Below are 13,385 nucleotides of genomic sequence, written 5' to 3'. Positions count from 1 at the left end.
AGTACTTCAAGTAGGAAAAAAAGGACATTAATGAAGCAAAAAGTAATCACTTAAAGGTACAAAACTCAACAGTAATAGTAAATACCAGTGAGTATTATAACACTGTAATTGTGGTGCGTAAACTTCTATTATCCTAAGTAGAAAGGCCAAATGATGAACCAATTAAAAATACCACAACTTTTCAAGACATAGACAGCATAATAAGATCTAAACAGAAGCAAAAAATAAATAAATAAAAGTGGGAGTAAAATGCTTTAAAGCTTAGAGGCTTTATTAGTTTTCTTTTTGCTTCTTTGTTTATGTAAACAATGTTAAGTAGTTTTCAGTTTAAAATAATTGGTTATAAGATAGTACTTGCAAGTCTCATGGTCACCTGAAACCAAAAAGCATACAACAAATCTACAAAAAATAAAAGGCAAGAAACTAAATCATATCACCAGAGAAAATTGCATTCACTAACAGAAGACAGGAAGGAATGAAAGAAGAAAGAGCATACCACAAAATACCCATAATACAAATATCAAAATGTCAGAAGCAAGTCCTTACTTACCAATAACAACATTGAATGTAAATGGACTAAACTCCCTGATAAAAAGACATAGATTAGGTGAATGGATGAAAAAACAGGACCCATTGATTTGTTATCTACAAGAAACACACTTCACCTATAAAGACACACATAGACTGTAAATAAAAAGATTGAAAAAAAAGATGTTCCATACCAATGGAAACCAAGAAAGAGCAGGAATAGCTATACTTACATCAGACAAAATTAATTTCAAGGCAAAACCTATAAGAAGAGACTGTCACTTTATAACAGTAAAAGGGTAAATTCAGCAATGGAATATAACAATTTTAAATGTATATGCATCCATCACTGGAGCACCCAGATACATAAAGCAAATATTATTACAGCAAAAGAGAGACATAGACCTCAATAAAATAAAAGCTGGATACTTCGACACCCCACTTTCAGCATTGTACAGATCTTCTAAAGAGAAAATCAACAGAGAAACATCAAACTTAATCTGACTACAGACCAAATGGATCTAATAGATATCTACAGAACATTTCATCCAACAACTACAGAATACACAGTTTTTTCCTCAGTACATGGATCATTCTTAAGGATAGACCATATATTACGTCACAAAACAAGTCTTTAAATATTCAAAAAATTGAAATAATATCAAGCATCTTCTTTGATCACAGTGGAATAAAACTAGAAATCAGTAACAAAGGGAATTTTGGAAACTATAAATACATGGAAATTAAACAATATGTCCCTGAATTACCAGTGGGAATGAAGAAATTAAGAAGAAAAGTTTCCTGAAACAGATGACAATGGAAACACAACATACCAAATCCTGTGTGGTACATCCAAATCAGTACTAAGAGGGATGTTTATACCTATAAGTACCTACATCAAAAAAGAGTAAATAATCTAATGATGCATCACAAAGAACTAAAAAAAGTAATAGCTAACCAAACCCAAAATTAGTAAAAGAAAATAAGTAATATCTACCAGATGTACAAAGAAGAGCTGGTACCATTCTTACTGAAACTATTCCAGAAAGTGAGGAGGGAGTCCTCTCTAACTTATTCTATGAAGCCAATGTCATCCTGATACAAAGTGGGCAGAGACACAACAAAATAAAATTTTAGGCCAATATCTTTGATGAACATCGATGCAAAAATCTTCAACAAAATACTTGCACATCAAATCCAGCAGCACATCAAAAAGCTAATTCACCATGATCAAGTAGGCATCATCCCCAGGATGCAAGTTTGGCTCAACATACACAAATCAATAAATGTGATTCATCACATAAACAGAACTAGAGACAAAAACCACACAATTATCTCAATAGAAACAGAAAAGGCTTTTGATAAAGTTCAATATCTCTTCAGGTTGAAAACTATCAAGAAGCTAGATATTGAAGGAACATACCTTAAATCAGTAAGAGCCTTCTATGACAAACTCACAGCCAACATCATACTGAATGCGGAAAAGCTGGACTTATTCCCCTTGAAAACTGGCCCAAGATAATGATGCCCTCTCTTACCACTCTTATTCAGCATAGTATTAGAAGTCCCGGCAAAATAAATTAGGCAAGAAAAAGAAATAAAGACCATCTAAATAGGAAGAGAGGAAATCAAACTATCCCCATTTGCAGATGACATAATTTTATGTCAAAGCTCCTTCAGTTGATAAACAATTTCAGCAAAGTTGTAGGATACAAATTCAATGCACAAAAATTACTAGCATTTTTATACGTCGACAACAGCCAAGCCAAAAGCCAAATCGAGAATGCAATCCCATTCACAATTGCCACAAAACAATAAAATACTTGGAAATACAGCTAACCAAGAAGGTGAAAGATCTCTACAATGAGAATTACAAAACACTGCTCAAAGAAATCAGAGAAGACACAAACAAATGGAAAAACATTCCATGCTCATGGATAGGAAGAATCAATATCATTAAAATGGCTATATTGCCCAAAGCATTTTACTGATTCAATGTTATTTCTATCAAACTACCAATAATGTTCTTCACAGAGCTATAAAAAATTATTTTGAAATTCATATGGAATCAGTCAGAATGAATATTATAAAAAGTCAAAATATAACAGATGCTGGAGGGGTTGCAAAGAAAATGGAACACTTATACACTGTTGGTGGCAGCATAAATTAGTTCAGTCATTATGGAAAGCAGTGTGGCAATTCTTCAAAGAGCTAAAAACAGAACTACAATTCAACCCAGCTATCCAATTACTGGAAATATACCCAAAGGAATATAAATCATTTAAACATAAACAAACATGCACGCAAATATTCAAAGGATCCTGAATAGCCAAGGCAATCCTAAGCAAAAAGAACAAAGCTGGAGGCATCACATTACCTGACTTCACACTATACTACAGGGCTACAGTAAACAAAACAGCATGGTACTGGTAGAAAAACAGACACATAGTTCAATGATAAAGAATAGAGAGCCCAGAAACAAGGCTGCATACCTACAACCATCTGATCTTTGACAAAGATGACAAAAGCAAGCAATGGGGAAAGGACTCCTTATTCAATAAATGGTGCTGGGATAACTGGCTAGCCATATACAGAAGGTTGAAATTAAACCCCTTTGTTACACCATGTACAAAAATCAACCCAAGATGGATTAAAAGACTTAAATGTAAAACCCAAAACCATAAAAACCCTGGAAGACAACCTAGGCAATAACATTCTGGACATAGGAATGGGCAAAAAATTCGTGATGAAGACACCAAAAGCAATCACAACCAAAGAAAAAAGTTCACAATTGGTGTCTAAACTTAAGAACTTTTGCACAGAAAAAGAAACTATCAAACAACCTACAGAATGGGAGAAAATTTTTGTAAACTATGCATCTGACAAATGTCTACTAGCCAGCATCTATAAAGAACTTAAACAAATTTACATGAAGACAACAAACAATATTATTAAAAAGTGGGCAAAGGACACGAAGAGACACTTTCAAAAGAAGACATGCATGTGGCCAACAAGCATATGAGGAAGACTTTAATATCACTGACCATTAGAGAGAAGCAATTGAAAACCACAAGATACCATCTCACACCAGTCCTAATGAATATTATTAAAAAGTCATAATATAACAGATGCTGGGGAGGTTACAAAGAAAGTGGAACACTTACACAGTTGGTGGCAGTGTAAATTAGTCTAACGGTTGTGGAAAGCAGTGTAATGATTCTTCAAAGAGCTAAAAGCAGAACTACCATTCAACCCAGCAATCCCATTACTGGAAATATACCCAAAGGAATATAAATCATTCTAACATAAACACACATGCACAAAAATGTTCATTGCGGCACTATTCACAATAGCAGAGAAATAAAACCAACCCAAATGCCCATCAATGGCAGATTGGATAAAGACAATGTGATACATTAACACCAAGGAATACTATTCAGCCATAAAAAAGAACAAGATTAAGTCTATTGCAAGATCGTGGATGAAGCTGGAGGCCATTATCCTTAGCAAACTAATGCAGGAACAGAAAACCAAATACCAGATGTTCTCACTTATACTTGGGAGATAAATGATGAGAATTCATGGGCACAAAGCGGGGAACAATAGTCACTAGGATGTACTTCAGGGTAGAGGGTGGGAGGAGGGAGAGGATTATTTAAAAAAAAAAAAAACCCAGGCTTATTACCTGGGTGACAAAATAATCTGTACAATAAACCCCTATGACACAAGTTTATCTATATAACAAACCTGCAATGTACCCCTGAACCTAAAAGTCATAAAATAAATAATTGAAAATAAGTGCTAAAAAGGAGAAAAAAATAAATAAAAATAAGGATTGGTTAAGTTAAAAATAAGAAGGATCAGAGCAGAAATAAATGAATTTGAAATGAAGAGAACAATGTAAAAGATCAATGAAACAAAAAGTTTGGTTTTTGAAACATTAAACAAAACTAACAAACCTTTAGCCATACTGAGAATAAAAAAAGATCCAAAGAAAAAAGCAGACATGAAAAAGGAGACCTTACAACTGATATTGCACAAATTCAAAAAAATCACTAATTTTGAGCAGCTATATGCCCCAAAATTGAAAAATCTAGAAGAAATAGACACATTCCTTGATACATACAACCTACCAAGATTGAACCAGCAAGAAATCCAAAACCTGAACACACTAATAACAAGTAAGGAGATAGAGCCATAATAAAAATTCTCCCAGTAAAGAAAAGCCTGGGTTCCAACGACTTCACTGCTGAATTCTACCAAACATCTAAAGAATTTATACCAATCCTACTCAAACCATTTCAAAAAATAAGGGAGGCAGGAATATTTCCAAACTCATCCTATGAACCCATTATTCCCCTGATACTAAAACCAGACAAAGACACATAAAAAACAAACAAAACTACAGCCCAATATCTCTTATAAATATTGATGTAAAAATCTTCAACAAAAACTACTAGCAAACTAAATTCAACAATATATTAGAAAGAACATTCATCGTGATCAAGTGGAATTTATCCCTAGGATGTAAATTTATTTTTAAAAAAGATTTAGTATCTGAACTAGGCATGGTGGCATGAGCCTGTAGTCCTAGCTACTCAGGAGGCTGAGGGAGAGGATATTTTGAGCCCAAGAATTTGAGGTTGCAGTAATCTATGATCATACCACTATACTGAAAGTTGCAAGAGAAAAGCAACTCATCACACACAAGGAATTGTTAATAAAATTAACAGTCAATTTTACAAAAAAAAAAAAACCTAAGGAGATAAGAACTTAGTGAGAAAATATATTTAAGATGCTAAAAGAAAAAAAAGCTGTCAAAAAAGAATGTGATTGTCAACAAAATTATTCCTCAAAAAATGAAGGAGAAATTAAGACATTCCCAGATAAACTGAAATTGAGGGAGGTTGTTACCAGTCAATCTGCAAGACCTTTTAGGTATGCTAAAAGAAATCTTTAAGATAAAAATAAATGAACAATATACAGTAACTCAAAGATATATGAAGATATAAATATCTTTGGTAAAGGTAACTACAGAGCTAACGTTAAAGTCAATAATTTTACATTTTTGGTTTGCAACTCCACATTTTATATTCTACATGATGTAAAAGTAGATGTATAAAATAATTAGAAATTGATATATTAAACACATAATGTATAAAGACATTACATGTTACAACAACACAGAAGGGGACAGCGCTAGATGGAAGCAGATATTTTGCATGTTATTCAAGCTCACTTGGTATAAACCAGATTGTTATAAATGTAAGATGTTTGATGTAACCTGCTACTGTTAATCAAAACTGTAAGCCATGGTAACCACCAAAAATATATTTAAAATATATCTACAACAGAAGTGAGAAGAGTATCTAAATGGTACATTGCCAAAAATAGAACAAACACAAAAGAAGTTGAAAATTGAGCAAATGAGGAAAAATAGAGCTATAAGATATACAGAAAGGAAATAGAAAAATAGCAGAAGTCTTTAATTATTTTGTGTATAAATGGATTAAATTCTGCAATCAAATTGTAAAGCTTGGTATAATGAATTTTTTGAAATCTTACTATTATTCAAAGTGATCTACAGATTCAATATGATCCCTATCAAAATTTCAACAGCCATTTGTACAGAAATGAAAAATCTAACCCTCAAATTTATATGAAATTTCAAGGGGCCACAAGTAGCCAAAACGGTCTTGAAAAATGCTCAACATTATTATCCATTAGGGAACTGCAAGCTAAAACTATAAAGAGGTACTACTTCATAGTCATTAGTTAGCTATAATTTAAAACAAAGAAAATAGCATAAAGAAAATGTGGCACATATACACCATGGAATACAATGCAGCCATACAAAATGACGAGTTCATGTCCTTTGCAGGGACATGGATGAAGCTGGAAACCATCATTCTCAGCAAACTATCTCAAGGACAAAAAGCCAAACACCGCATGTTCTCACTCATAGGTGGGAATTGAACAATGAGAACACTTGGACACAGGAAGGGGAACATCACACACTGGGGCTTGTTGTGGGGTGGGGGGAGGGTGGAGGGATAGCATTAGGAGATATACCTAATGTAAATGATGAGTTAATGGGTGCAGCACACCAACATGGCACATGTATACATATGTAACAAACCTGCACATTGTGCACATGTACCCTAGAACTTAAAGTATAATAATAATAAAATATATATATATATATGAAAGAAAATAGCATGGATGTGGGAAATACTGGAATCATACATTGCTTCTGCAAATGTAAGATGATTCAGTTACTGTTGTCAATATTTTGGCAGTTTTCCAAAAAAGTAAATGTAAGATAACTATACGATCCTGCAATTCTACTCCTGGGTGCATACCCAAAAGAACTAAAGAGGGACTCAAACAAGCTTATGTACATGCATGTTTATAGCAGCACTCAGGTGGAAATAGCTCATATGTCCCTCAATGGATGAATGGTTAAACAAATTTTGATTTATTCATTCAATGAAATATTATTCTGCAATCAAAAGGGAATTAATTAATGATACATGCTACAACATAGATGGACCTTGAAATTATAATGCTAAATAAAGAAGTCAGACACAAAAGTTCTGAAATATTGTATGATTCCATTTATATGAAATTTACTTAATCGATAAATCCATAGAGACAGAATGCAAGTAGATGGTTGCTAGTGGGTGTGGGAAATAGGATGAAGAGAAACTGCTTAATGGGTAAGGGGTTTTGTTTTAGAATTACATAAATGTTTTAGAACTAAAGAGAACTGTTGGTATTACAATATTGTTAACATACTAAATGTCACTGAATTGTTCATTTTAAAATGATGGATTTTGTTATGTGAATTTTACTTCATTAATGTGTAAAAGAAAGGGAGGATAGTTGTCTGTAGAAGACATACCTTTGCTCCAAAATCCTAATGATTTTGTACTGTAATTCTACTATGGTCTGCCAAGAGGTCCATATAGCATCCTCAAGGATCAAAGACACTTCAAGTTCCATTGGATTTGCTACTTTGTAAGATACAAGTGGCAAGACAGGAGCCCAGCCCTGCTACAGGACTTGTTTTGCTCTATGTTCCTCTGAACACCAGTGGATTTGTGGGTTACTTATTAAATGGTTTAAAACAGACACTCAAATGTAATATACATGGCCTCCATAATCCAAAACGGCCCACACAAAATGGCTTTGAGTCTCTTTCCATGGACATGAGCAACATATCCTTCATTTTGGAGAAAATAACACAAATATCACAGACCACTGGATCTCTGAAAACCTCAACCATGTGGCAGGTCTCCATTTTCACTGGGTTTGCTCCCTATTCCCTGGCCTTTGTTTAAATTCTACAGTGGGTACTATAATGACACCCTTGATCAGATAGAAGAAGACAAATTTGAATAAGCTTTAGCAGCAACTTCAAAAGTTATACCAATCTCTACAAATGATGCCTATAGATTGATTTAATGCATTTACTGCAAAAGTTACATTTATATAATTTATATAATAAAATATGACTTTTCACTTAGATCAAATGACTGCTTTTCTTCTTTTTCTTTTTTTTTTTTTTTTGAGACGGAGTCTCGCTTTGTCGCCCAGGCTGGAGTGCAGTGGCGCAATCTCGGCTCACTGCAAGCTCCGCCTCCCGGATTCACACCATTCTCCAGCCTCAGCCTCCCGAGTAGCTGGGACTACCGGCTCCCGCTACCACATCCGGCTAATTTTTTTTGTATTTTTAGTAGAGACGGGGTTTCACTGTGTTAGCCAGGATGAGGATGGTCTCGTTCTCCTGACCTCGCGATCCACCCACCTCGGCCTCCCAAAGTGCTCGGATTACAGGCGTGAGCCACCACGACCGTCCAAATGACTGCTTTTCTAATTTCGCTTATATTTGATTTCAAAATTTCTTTTGAATATATGAAGAGTGAGGAAAAGCTGTTAACAAGTTGATTTAAATATCAGAAGGAAGATTTTACAAATAGTTAAATGAAATGAGACTTTTATAAGTTCTATCAGATGCTTTGAACAGAAAATTAATTAAGGTAACTCCAATAACAGGTCAGATTTTAGTCCACTTAGAGAATCTAAATAAAGTGGTTATAAGTTCCTTTTATTGAAGGAGAAACATATGAAGTTATTGTAAATACAATTTTAAGTTCAGCTAAAAAATTCAATTTTGAGAATTAATTTGTTGGGCAGTAAAAGTACAAATGAAAATTTTAGTGAAGCACAGCCTTATATTCAAAGAACAATTTTACTAAATTAATGGACCTATGTAATAAAAATGTACTTGGAATTGTTTATAGTACACACATAATTTCTAATTGCTCTCAAACAAGCATCAGTATTCTAAAGATGTAAATATAAAGCATAGCCAAAATATATCAATATGTGCATATATACAGAGAAACTGAATGACAATTAGCCTGACAAAAATACTGACTACAAAAATTCAGCTATGGCAGCACATTCTTTCACTCTGTGTTGCTTGATATCAGTCAAATTTTAGAAACGTATAAGCCTTTGAAGAAGTACTTTGTAAATCAACTTAAATGTCCTGCAAAGGTATTGGACATTGTTCAAATAAGTTTTCTAAATCTTTCATGTGTTTTATTAAAAGTCAGCTGTAAATCATTAGGCAGCATATTCAATAAATAGAGTGCAAAAGAAAACTTTTGCACTTTCAAAAATTTGAAACTTTTGAAAGCAAAGCTTACAAACAGAAAGACATTTAAATTTAATTCTTCAAAAGAAAAAATGAAACTGAAAAAATCAAGAAGAATTCAAATAGTGTTCAAGATTTTTAAAAATTCTATAATTATGCTTTCAAATATCTCAGTTGTGGGGATAATTTTTTAAATAAAGATTCTATTTTTATTTCAATAGGTTGATATTCAGCAAGAGAGCAGAATGAAATCGAGATGACCTCTGGCTTTACAGCATCTGAATTTGATAAAACAGTCAAAAGAATTATAATTGCAAATAACCTATTTGATGAGATTTTGGTTACAAAAATATTTTTCAAAGAAAAGTACACTTGACGGAGGCCAAATAATAGTCCTTTGAAAATATATTATCTAAAATAGATACCAAATTTGATACAAAAATAGAATTATGACTAACCTCTATTTAGCAGTATTTTCTCTGAAATTATAAAGTTTCTCACCACTTGTAAAGAGAGAGTACTTTTTCATTTAAAAAAATTATGGTCTACAAAGAAAGATTAATTGAAAATGTCAACAGTTTGAAATGTTTTACTTATAAAAGGCAACTTTGAAAACTTTCTAGACATTTTATTATTAAAATATTTAATAAGTACATATTAAAAATAAAATCTTCTGAAAAATACCTATGACACAGGTAAGCTACAAAATTCATGAGGATACAAGAGTGTTTGTCAAGAATAAAATATTTTTTTGTTTCTTGTGATTTTAGATAATCAATAAAAAGTTGATTTTATGTTGCTTTAATGTATACAAAAACACATTATTATGTTTTAGAAAAAGTTACAGAAAATCATTATAGTCATTTTACACATCTACCAATACAATAAATTCAATTTATTAATCAATTGATAAATATTTCAAAATGATATAATTTTAATTCCATAAATTATATGGTCAACCTATCACCTTCCTTAACCCTGACCCATTTATGCCTAATTCCTGACCTAGAGCTAGCAATCACAGGGTGCCAAAAATGGATCACCATGTTATCTCTAATGTCCACTAAACAAATATAAATAAATACACATTATGAGGAATAATATAACTTGGAGGTTAAGAGAATGGATTCTGGAGCCATATGAGGTCTGTGGTTCCAGAATTGCTATTCTGTAGCTGCCTGACCTTGCTTTAATTTCTTCTTCTTAAATGAGAATGATAGTCACAGCCTAGTCATGGCAATCAAATGAGTCAATATATGCACTTACAGCAGTGTAGACCTAATAAGAACATAATTATGTCTTTTTTAATCTTATTTTTGCAATCTAAGTAGTAGTGAATTATTAGAACTTCACTAGAATTCTGTTATCCACGATTTTCCTTCCATTTTCATTGAAGTCCCCAAGTCCCTTGTTCTCAGCGACTTGAATTCCACTACCTATCTTCCCTTCCCTGTATCCCTATCCTTATTTTCATTCATACTGTATCTAATTCCTTTCATATTTCAGCCGTCTTGTGGCAAACCAATCTTAAGTCCTGACTTTCTCTTTGCTCAATTTGCCAAACATAGCATATCAGCAGTAAGGACATTTCTGAATGCAATTCACCAACAGATTAGGAGGTGTTGCAATAAATCAAAATTTCCAGGTTAGATTTCCAGAGCCTCAAAGGGAAACTCTGACGGGTTTCTCTTGCTAGTGGTCCCTAAGGTAGAACACAACAGATTTATAGATGGTGTCATCTTCAACATGTCCACCAGATTACAGTCCAGTAGTTCTCTTGTTTGGCTTGAATCCATTGGCTGTACTAATTACTGAGATGGCTTCATGTGTGATCATGCCAAACAGCGTCTTTGTTTGGATTGAGAGTTCTAGCAAAAAGGAAGCAAGAGTGGCTTCTAGCCCAGAGATGATTTGCAAAAACACAAAGCAACCAAAAGGAGCAGAAAAATGACTGGCCAGAAATTTCAAACAAATGCTTCCCTCTAATAACATTTACTAGTGAAACAAACACAGAATAGGATGACAGTGCTTGGCTTGTAGGCAAAATTTTGGCTTAGTGTTTTTAGCCAAATTTCCATGTAACTTAAAGAGCTTAAGTTTTCCTGGGTGCCAAAAAGTGAAGTCTCACCCACATTCCAAATCCTAGGGGCCTCTGGGTAAAGGCAATTGAATCATAAATGACACGTAATTTCGTGAAGATAAAGTCTGAATGAAGCAGAGATTGTTTCCTCCAATCAAAGAATTACGAGAAATACAGTAAATTCTTTCTCCTCTCTTCCCACATGTTTCTGTCATGCTTGTTTTATCTGTGTTCAATATATTTACCTGATAGCTAATTGGCATCCTTCTCCTCTTCTCCTCCTTATGCTAGATCCGCACTCCATATTGGGAATGAACCACCTACTTCTCCTACTGCTTGGCTTGATACTATGACTCTGTGATCTTCCCCCAACCACAGACATTGGTCACATTACTTCTCAGTTCCAGATATGATGCTACAACTCTTTTTTTTCCACATTTGTGCATCCACCCAACTCTCTCCGTGACACCAAAGTAGGGAAAATATCCTCTTATCCTGTAGAGTCCTCCTTGTGAAGAAGGCTGTCATTAGGCCATAAATGGGGCTACCATGTACTTCATCGAATCTAATCTTTTGGGCTCAATCTCCATTACACTCAGCAAACTAGACTAAAAATTGCCCCTTTCCTCCAATAATCAACCATTGTCCTAGTACCAACCTTACATACAATATCTCCATCTTGCTTTGACCACACATTCCACAATAATTTCCTGAGAACTTACCTTGTGCCCTGCCCTGAGTTACAAGCTAAATGCACAGATATAGAAGTTTCTGACCTTGTTTGTATTTGTTTTCTAGGCTACTATTTAAAAAAAAAAAAAGTACCACAAACCAGATGGCTTAAAGCAACAGAAATTTGTGACTCACAGTTCTGGAGGCCAGAAATTCAAAATCAAGGTGTCAGCAGGTTAGTTCTTTCTGAAAGCCCTGAAAGAGCACCTCTTTCATGTCTCTCATGTAGCTCCTGATAGTTGCTAGCTAATTATATCTGCAAAAATCCTTTTCAAAATAAGATCACATTCAGAGGTTCTGGGTGGATATGTGTCACACCATTCAACCCAGCACACTTTTCTTAAGAAATTCATAGTCTAGTGGTAGATAGAGATAATTAAAGAATAAATTACCACCCAGTTTAATGTGAGGTTTGAGAATGATAAGCTACTATGCTATAGAAGTATAAAGGAGAAACATCTAACTAGCTTGGGATTAGGAAAAATCTCTCCTGGATTCTATGTCCTTCAATGAGGGTAGAAGGATAAATAAAAATCAGGTAGGGCAGGAGGATATAGAAAGGTGACCAGGATGTATTAACTCCCCAATAGGTGCTGGAGACCATGAATCTAAAGTAGCACCCATTTCTAGGTTTGTCTTATGTTCTCTAGATATACCAAGCAGTCACAATGCAAGAGAAAAAGAAGGCATATATTTGTATTTACCCAAGCTCATGGTATTATGGAGAGGAAGAGAGAGAAGGAGATGAGGCTATTGGTGAGAATATAGAGAAAGAAGTGAACCTGAGAAGACATCGATAGATAGAAGAGCATGGAAAATTGAGGGTCTTCTGCCTTATTAAACTGAAAGATGAGGTGAGGCATCTAGATGGCAGAAGACATAGAACTTTATGTTCAGAGCGTAGTAAGTTCCAGAAGTAGAAAGATCCTAGGTGTCAGGAAGTTGGATGGATATTTCTGCATGTGACCTAAAGTAAAATCAGGTCTTAGGGTAGGGTAGAAGGCTAGACTAGGTGCCCAAATTGCTTGAATTGTAATATGTGACCAAACGAATAGTAGAAAGGGAGAATTAGAAAGTTTTATGGTTGGATGTCATCAGCTTTGATAACTATTATAGTTGCTAATATTTATTAAGTGTCTTCTAAGAGCCAGGTATGGATATATATGTTAATTTAATTTTTGAAATATGTATATAGGTATATGCATATCTACTGTTATTTACTTCAATTTACTGGTGAGCACTATAAAAATGAGTCAAATAACTGTTCAGTAAGTGGTATAGCAGCATTTTATTCAGGCCATCCAACCCCTGGTGGTTTTGCACACTTACCTACTACCTAAGATGAGGGGAATGGTTTATTTGGGTTCAGAGAAATAATTT

The sequence above is a fragment of the Pongo pygmaeus genome, chromosome 8 (assembly GCF_028885625.2).
Source record: "Pongo pygmaeus isolate AG05252 chromosome 8, NHGRI_mPonPyg2-v2.0_pri, whole genome shotgun sequence".
Classification (NCBI taxonomy): Eukaryota; Metazoa; Chordata; class Mammalia; order Primates; family Hominidae; genus Pongo; species Pongo pygmaeus.
This window is presented reverse-complemented; position numbering follows the sequence as displayed.